Raw genomic sequence first — 8,559 nt, forward strand, 5'->3', positions numbered from 1 at the left:
CACTCCTCCCTCACTCCTCCCTCACTCCTCCCTCACTCCTTCCTCACTCCTCCATCACTCCTCCCTCACTCCTCCCTCACTCCTCCATCACTCCTCCATCACTCCTCCCTCACTCCTCCATCACTCCTCCCTCACTCCTCCCTCTCGTCTTAAATCCTCACATCCACAAGCAGATCTACACAAACCAATGGGTGACATCACACATGCTCGGTCCATGAATATTCAGTCCATGATTAAAGTACCAAATGGTACAAAAATACCATTCACAGACAGTAAAGTAAAAGTACTGACTGTATCCCTTGTTGCTGCTCAGGGTGGAGATACTGTTTACTACTTTATACACAGTTAACTATGGTCCACTGGTTCCCAGCGTAGGGGTCGGGGCCCTTTAAAGGGTCACCAGATGAATCTGAGGGGTCGTGAGATGATTAATAGGAGAGAAAATGAAGAAGAAAAAAATGTTGTGATGCACAAATCCGTATCATTTTCATCTAATCTTTGTTTTATTTGTAAAAGTTGAAATGGTTAAATGTTTAGAGGAGAAATGTGTCTTTGGTGGAAGTTGTAACAACTCTGAAACCTAACAAAGGTTGCCCAACTAGACTTTTCATGTATAAGCTTATCAAGTATAAAATGTATAACTATATCTGTTGGTTAAGTGTAACGAAGTAAGACGCATGACATTTCCCTCTGAAATGAAGTGGAGTAGAAGTACAAAGTGGAAATACTCAAGTAAATATACCTCAGAATGAGCTAATGTACTCGGGTACTTTTCATCCCTGCTCTGAATGAGAGAGACACACACCTGATGGACCAGTTCACCTGGAACAGGTAGCTGTGGAACAGGCTCCAAGAAGCCAAAACCACGCCGTATTTTTTTTTAAACATTCCTCTGTGATGCTGCTCTGATATAAAAACAGACTTCACAAGAAGAATGACAAAAAAAAAGTTCCTTGTAGAGGAATTTTTTGTTTTGTTTTGCCAAAAAGCAAAAAACTCATCTAACAAGACACAGGTGAATGGTAATAACAGAACGTATGCGTTTAAGAGAAGGTCGGTAGCATCCTTAGCATCTGTTGAGCCATGAATTAAACCCAAAAAGCCAATCATTTCAATTCACACACCTTATGTTTTAGGGTTTTTAGGTCAATATAGCACCAAGTACCCATGGGTAGTAAAATATTGGACAATGGGTTAAAATTACACAGAGTTTGTGTTGTTTTTATTTATGTTTTGCATGTGGATATGTAGGGATTTTGACCCATTAATACCATCATCTTTACGTTTCTGTTGGGTTGGTAAAGTTAGTTTTTGTCCCAGTGTTTGTGTTAGATTTTAAATTTTCTTTGAGTGATTCAAAAAACCCGATATCAGGTTATTGTGACCCGGTTCTCGTGCTGTGTTTTAATTTCTCTAACGGGTCATCCAACAAAAATGGAGCGTCAGCAAAGCTGTGTATTTAGACCAAACTAACTTACATTTGAATCATCACAAATTCATTGTGCATGTGGCATTCAAAACTGCAAAATATACACTTGTATATGTGACATAATACTATGTTTTAGGACATGTATCTTTGTTTTCTTTTTCTTAATAATAATAATAGATCATTTAACATCTTAATTTAAATCTAAATTGATCCGAAATCTATTCATTACTGGTCTTCAATGTCGACAAACATGTTTCTGTGTATCTGCAGTGTATTTAAGAATACAGCACATTTTTCTAATTTGTATATATTATTCCTATAAAAACACAGATGGTGCATGGTCTTAACATTGTGTCATACATTCTTAAAGAAAAACTAACAGCCCATTCATAAATTCCACTGTAACATTACATGTTATATTAGTATGTCATTATTAGAAGTATCTGCACGACTATCATATAATAAAGAATATTGTGACTTTAAATACAGAATGCGCATTTAGCCAAATATTGCGAGTGAAAATGAAATCCGAAAGTATTTAGTTTTTTACAGAGTGACTTACCCAACAGCTCCACAGATGAGTAACCCTAAAACCTGAAGACGGGACAGTCGGTTGTTCCTTCACAGAGACAGCATCAACATTTATCTCAGTAAACTTCGTTGTAAAAGAAATTAAAAAAAAGTAAAAAAAAAGTCCAGTTGCGTTGCGCGCTTGGTGATCTCCGTGTGCGTAATGGCACCACTTCGGCACATTTTGCGCTTTATACCACGAGGAAACTCCACCCACAGCCGTCAGCAGGGTGTGTGTGTGTGTGTGTGTGTGTGTGTGTGTGTGTGTGTGTGTGTGTGTGTGTGTGTGTGTGTGTGTGTGTGTGTGTGTGTGTGTGTGTGTGTGTGTGTGTGTGTGTGTGTTTACGTGTGTGTTTTCCTTCAAGTGTGTGAACAAGTGTTAAGGAGGGGACTGTAGTGACACAGTGGAAAGTTATCTTACTCACACCTACCTCAGTTTCACTGGGATGGGTTCAGGATCAGTGGGACATTTGAGGTTTATCGTGAATTGCCATTTTTTCTCCATAGACATATATACATGATATACATGCATCTGCTTTTGATTTTTTTTGGGGGGTATTCTGGAAAGACAAATGAAAACATATTTGTTTCCATCCAGAAATACTTGTCACTGAGTCAACACTTTTATATGTGCAATATCCACAATGTGGGTTGAAATGTGAAGAGTTTTTATGGGAAGCAGATCAACAAATATATAGAATATATAAAACGTAAGGGCTTTGAAATAGAAATATACATTGTTATGTTGTCTTACATCGCAGTATAAAACAATATACTGACTTTTCTTGGAAACTTTTAGGTGTTTTTGATCCTGAGACTGCTTTCAGGTGAACTGAGACCCATTTCTAATCTTTTGATAAGTAATGGACAAACATAATAAGGTGGCTTATACGACAGTTTGGCTGTGCTGTGATGCAGTGCTTGATGGTTTCGGTAATTATTTTCCAAATCTAGTATGAGCTCTCTATTAACTTGTAATAATATGATAATATGTAATAACCCTAACCCAATGTATCACATGTAATGACACTGACAGGAGCAATTATGCTGCATTATAAATACTTTAAATACTTTAAAGATATAGTGCCTAGTTTCTGCCGCCCCCATGAGTAATTCTAAATAATAACAACACCGGAGCGTTATGATACAAGCCTTCCGTGATGTAATTTTGGAGTACAATTTGGTTTTGAAGAATTTTATAAGCAGCAATAACATCGGCCAGTTCTGAGTACTGAGAAATACAGAGAGAGTTCATTAATAACAAAAAGTTACGCACTAAAGCTATAAGTATGTGTTGCTGTAATACGTGCACACTAAAATTCAGGAATTGTACTTATAATCGAGTGTTTTATTTCACATTGAGGTATTGCGTTGTAATACAGGATCTGAATACTTAGAATAAACTTTAATGCCCATCCGAGGCTGTTACAGTGTCAAAAGAAATCAGCAAGATAACATTCACATTTTATATCAAACAATTAGCTCAGGTTTATCCAAACTAATAATAATAATACGTACCACTACAGAAACACAATGTAATATCTTGAGGAAATTGCATAGTTAATGTAAGTTATCTTGAGATAATGAGATAAAAGTGTTGTCTCTGAGATGCAGGTGCACGTGATCAGTTACCAATGAAACAAATTAAATACATTGATGCACTATTTGGCACATGTTTAGTAAAGAGTACACATGAAAACATCGCAGAAGGTACTTTATCACTCGACAATGAGTTAAACACATAGACCGTTCATATTAATATTATCCATATAAATACAGTCCGTGGTTAAACACTCATCTTTGTGCTGTATTGCGCGCCCCCTGCTGGCTGCAGCTTGTTCCTTTCGTTCCAGTTTTCTTCAGAATCAAAGAAATCCAGTAATATGTCTTCACATCTACGGCTACACTGCAAACAAGAAGAACTCATTCCGCATGCTCTTAATTGGCACCAATTAGCCAAAATGTGAACCAATAAAGCACAGAAACGGGGCTCATAGGAGAACACAGGAGAAATTATATGAGGGAGAATATAGACACATTTAGAGGTGACTTTACTTTATGGTAATTTTGGAGGCTGTAGGGGGAGCCGGGACAGTTGAAACACTTTTTAATTAAACGTAATTTACACTAAAAGCTAAGCTATGTTGTCACTATAGCAACCTCGTGTCATCTGTGAAACACAGTTGCATTTACAGCTTTGTAATAAAAATAAAACCGTTCAGGAGTTATTACAGCAAAAGAAGGACGTGCGTAATGTTTCATCTGTCCCTCCTGGACTGGGAGAAGGAAACAGCATGGGGGGTTAGGGCTTAAACTGACCACACAACTAGCCATATCATTTCCCACAACTTTAATATTTTACTATAAATCATGAATGGTACTTCCAAAAACTGTTATTTTAGATAAATTGCCGCATAGCTATACGTCTTTGTGAACTCATTGCCGTCATCCTGAAGCGTGTTATTATTATTATTATTATTATTATTAAAATATCATGCACTGTGGATGACTCTGCCATTTTTATAGCTAGAATAGTAGCTTTTGTCCATTTACATCATGTTTCTATTGTGGAAAACGTCGTTGAAACCGTCGTAAAAAATAAATCGTTGCTGGTACACTAGTTTCCCAGTTGTCCCTAAACGCACCTCCGGTCTGCGTCAACAACCGCTCTGGTCTGTCCGTTTAGGTGTTTGACGGTTTGGTTTTGCACGTTACCGGGAGTAACAAGACCTACCGGGCCCGGGGGCTGTTCTAAGAGACCTCCGGTAAGTCCGCACCTAACGTCTTATTAACGTTATGGTTGTTGTTATTGTTCTAAGACAAGTTAGTTAGGGGCACTCGCTTGTTAGCGCGCTAGCTATCGCGTAGCTTAGCTACACATAGACGCACCATTATCGGACACTGAGCCGTCTGTCGCACTACTCCTCCCATTTCCTCGCACCCGAGGCACCACACATACGCACTGGCAGTGTTTTAGCACACTTGCTGTTAGTAAAGTCCGATATATTCACGGAGCATCCCAATATTTCTATTAATATTAGTGGAATTAGCTAGCCTTGGCTCGGGTTCGTGCCGTGGCCGATAATGGAATCAGTGTTTTCCGCTCGTTATTACTGTCTAATCTGACCTAAATGTTGAAGCTAACAGAGATGCCAACATCTCGCCTCTGCATGAGCCTGATAGTCTTAGCTAACTGAATGCACACTGAGCTTGATACAAGGTTAGCAACGAAGCTGACAGACAGCGAAGAAGATGCATCCATGCATCTTTCATGCGTGCAGTGTCAGACAACTAGCCCCCTTAAATAGCATGCTAGCCTACATGCTAGCATTTCACACATGCTAACCAGGGCTAGCTAGCGTTAGCTAACCTGAAGCTAGCTGTCACTGCGCCCTGAAACAGGTGCTTTGCTATACAATTCATCATGTCATCCTTACAAGATATATATATATATATATATATATATATATATATATATAAAGGACATTGATGTAGTCTGCTCATTTTGTGAAAGGGTTCATAAAAGATTTTTTGGCACGATGTCTGTAACGTTACATTAATTTCCCAAAACATTGACTCCGAATTTTCCCCTTCCTATGAAAATGTATTGTTTTGCCTTTTTTTTGTCCTATTTTTTGCTACCACAACAAGTAAATACCACATTATCAATTTGATCTATTTACTTGGAACCTTTCATATTCATAAATCTAAATATTCTAATCATAAATCACCCTTTTACATTTTTTTAAATTAAATTAAATGTTCCATTACATCAACCCTTATATTCTGGAAACAAGAAAGCCATTAAAACCCTGAATCTGTGTATCCTAACGTATTAAAACGACACTTAGTTCACGTTCTGATCCCTTGCAATATAGTTTTGATATGTTTTCATGTTCATTTGTCAGTAAATGAATAATGCATTTAATTTGTATTAATTTATTTGAATTTGCACAGCGTCGTCAGGCGGGAAATGGTACATTTACACTTGTATTTAAAGGAAATGGTCGTATAACATTGTAAGCCAGCTGTCCCTCCCGCTAAGCTCTTAGCTGGGACTCCTGTGGATGGACAGAGACGCTGATGTCCATTAAACCGAGTTACTGCTGGCTGCAGACACGGCTCTTCTCTGCAGAGCTGGGTGTCAGCTTTCACCCAAATAAATACTAATAATAAATAAATAACACTGTTACAGATAGGGCTCGGTGATGCGTTGAAAATATCTTGACTACAGGTCATTTCAAATGTGAATTTGTTATATATATATCGCGATATTGTTAGTTCAAATAATATCGATCGGATGTTCAGAGCAATGTCATGTTGTTATTTTAATTTAAATTTTTATTAGGAACACATTGGTGTGTTAATACAGCACAAATATGCATCTTTTTTATTTAAATTAAAACATAAATGTACGTAGAAATGAAAGGATAACAGACTTAACCCTTGTGTTGTCCTCCCGGGTCAAAAACTGACAAAGATTTTACATTTTTGTCCCTTTTTCAGACTGTTATTTTTTTAAGTTTCCACTAACACCACCTTACTACCGCTAGTTTTACACTATTTTTTGGGAATTCATGGTCAATAACCCTCATTTATATAGAATTATACCCAATATTTGAGTAAAAAAAAACAGAAATTATGAATTATTTTGACCAATAGTTAATATCAGAGGAACGTACGGCTGAGTTTAGTCATGTATGAAAGTGATCAATTGTATTTGCAAAGAGCGTTGCATGGATTCAATCCATTTTTTTTGTTGTAATTTGATGAAAAAGAAACCCACATTTCAGATATAGACATTTTTAAAGGGTTCAGATTTGACCCAAGGAGGGTTAAACTAATTGAAAATGCAGAGAAAATTAATTGAGTGAAAAAATAACTTACAAGTTATACAAGTGGACACAATAATCCAACTAGTGAAGAAAAAATAATAATGCATGTGTCACGTTTTCAATCACAACTTGCTGGAACTATTTTGGATGATAGAAATGTTTTAATTAAGGAAGCAACCAGTGGTGGAATCTATCGAAGTATATTTACTCAAGTACCTACGCACAATTTTAAGGTACTTGTACTGCACGTAAGTATCCATCTCATGCTTCTTACTTTTTATTCCACTACTAAGTTACCCAGAAGGATATAAAATAGTTCATAAAAGCTCCAACTTTACCGGCTGCAAGATTTAAAGTGCTGAACACATTTACTATAATATAATAATATATTATATATTATTCTTTAATGGGCCATTTTGCGTAATGAGTACAAGTACCTAAAACCAGTAAAATATCTGAGCAATTAATGGTTTAGTTAGTCGATAAAATGTCAAGTGAAAAATACTTCAAAATCAAAACTCTCCTAGAGCTCGAAGTCTTTTAAGTGATTGCAAAAGCATAATTACCTTTTGGACTATGGACTCATTCATTCATTGATGGATTGCTGCAGCTCTGGTATTATTGATACTACTTTCAATAAATAATGAAGGTTATTCTTATTAAATCATATCCCCCACAGGCCAAGCTCCCAGTATAATACATGTGTGTGCGTTGGTACTTCTACAAAAGCAGAACCCACATTTTGAAACCACGTCAGTTCAGGTCTTAGGTGGAGGTGTTGATGGTGTTTGGGATCACGTGAGCTGCGTTGTGAACCCTTTCCACACGGGATGGGCCTTTACCGGGCGCCTGGAGTAACTGGATCAGTCCTCAGAGCGTCAGGTTACCACGGTCTCTCCGGGACAGGTCTCCATGGAAACATGCAGAGGGGGGGAGAGTGTGACTGGTCGGTTTGATACGGGTGGGCTTTCACCGTGTGTGTGTGTCTGTGTGTGTGTGTGTGTGTTGCTCACCCATCTAAGCGTCTGTGTTTCATGCATTTTACCTCAACAAATAAATAAATAAACTGACATGGACAGACTTGTGCGAGGTAGAGTTGTAGTCAAGGTTTAACTTAGTTTTTGATGTTTTTAGCCTCTGCCACGTCTCTGCCGAGCATGTTGTCATGCTTAAGATCTTTTTTCCAACATGACATCATGACTTTGTGTAAACAAACACGCCGACTTTTTATAAGCCAAGTGGCGTGTTATCTGTACGCATTTTGAGCTTTTATGTCTACGCTTTGTACAAACAAACACGCAACTCTGTGTGCTATCACCACTTGCCGTGTTATCGCGAGAGTTTAGGAAAATGTGACATGAGTTTGGGTTTAGGAAAAAAGAAGCCAACGGTTGAGTTTAGGAAACGTGACAGCGTAAATTCGCAAGGTAAAATAAGTCATTGGAGGCCAAACGGCGTTGATAAACACGCTAAAAGCGAGTATTTGTCTTGAGAACACACCCATGATGGCAGACTAATTGGCGTGTCATACATACGCCATTTCGTAGGACCAGTCAAACAATTTCATCCATCCATCTTTGTCCGCTTATCCGGTAGCGGGTCTCGGGGCAGCAGCTCCAGCAGGGGACCCCAATCTTCCCTTACCCGAGCCACATCAACCAGCTCCGACTGGGGGATCCCGAGGCGTTCCCAGGCCAGGTTGGAGATAAAATCTCTCCACCTAGT

General features: G+C 38.1%; 1 protein-coding gene across 2 annotated transcripts in view; it reads right to left on the reverse strand.

The window, feature by feature from the left end:
* LOC117938766 (serine/arginine repetitive matrix protein 1) overlaps window positions 1–2,174 on the reverse strand; it is an 8,598-nt gene extending 6,424 nt beyond the window's left edge. For both annotated transcript variants that reach the window (XM_034863624.1, XM_034863622.1), the window contains exon 1: window positions 1,992–2,174. The gene's annotated coding sequence lies outside the window, so the exon portion shown is untranslated. The remainder of the gene's footprint in view (window positions 1–1,991) is intronic.
* Window positions 2,175–8,559: the final 6,385 nt, after the last annotated feature.

This window comes from Etheostoma cragini, chromosome 23 (assembly GCF_013103735.1).
Source record: "Etheostoma cragini isolate CJK2018 chromosome 23, CSU_Ecrag_1.0, whole genome shotgun sequence".
Classification (NCBI taxonomy): Eukaryota; Metazoa; Chordata; class Actinopteri; order Perciformes; family Percidae; genus Etheostoma; species Etheostoma cragini.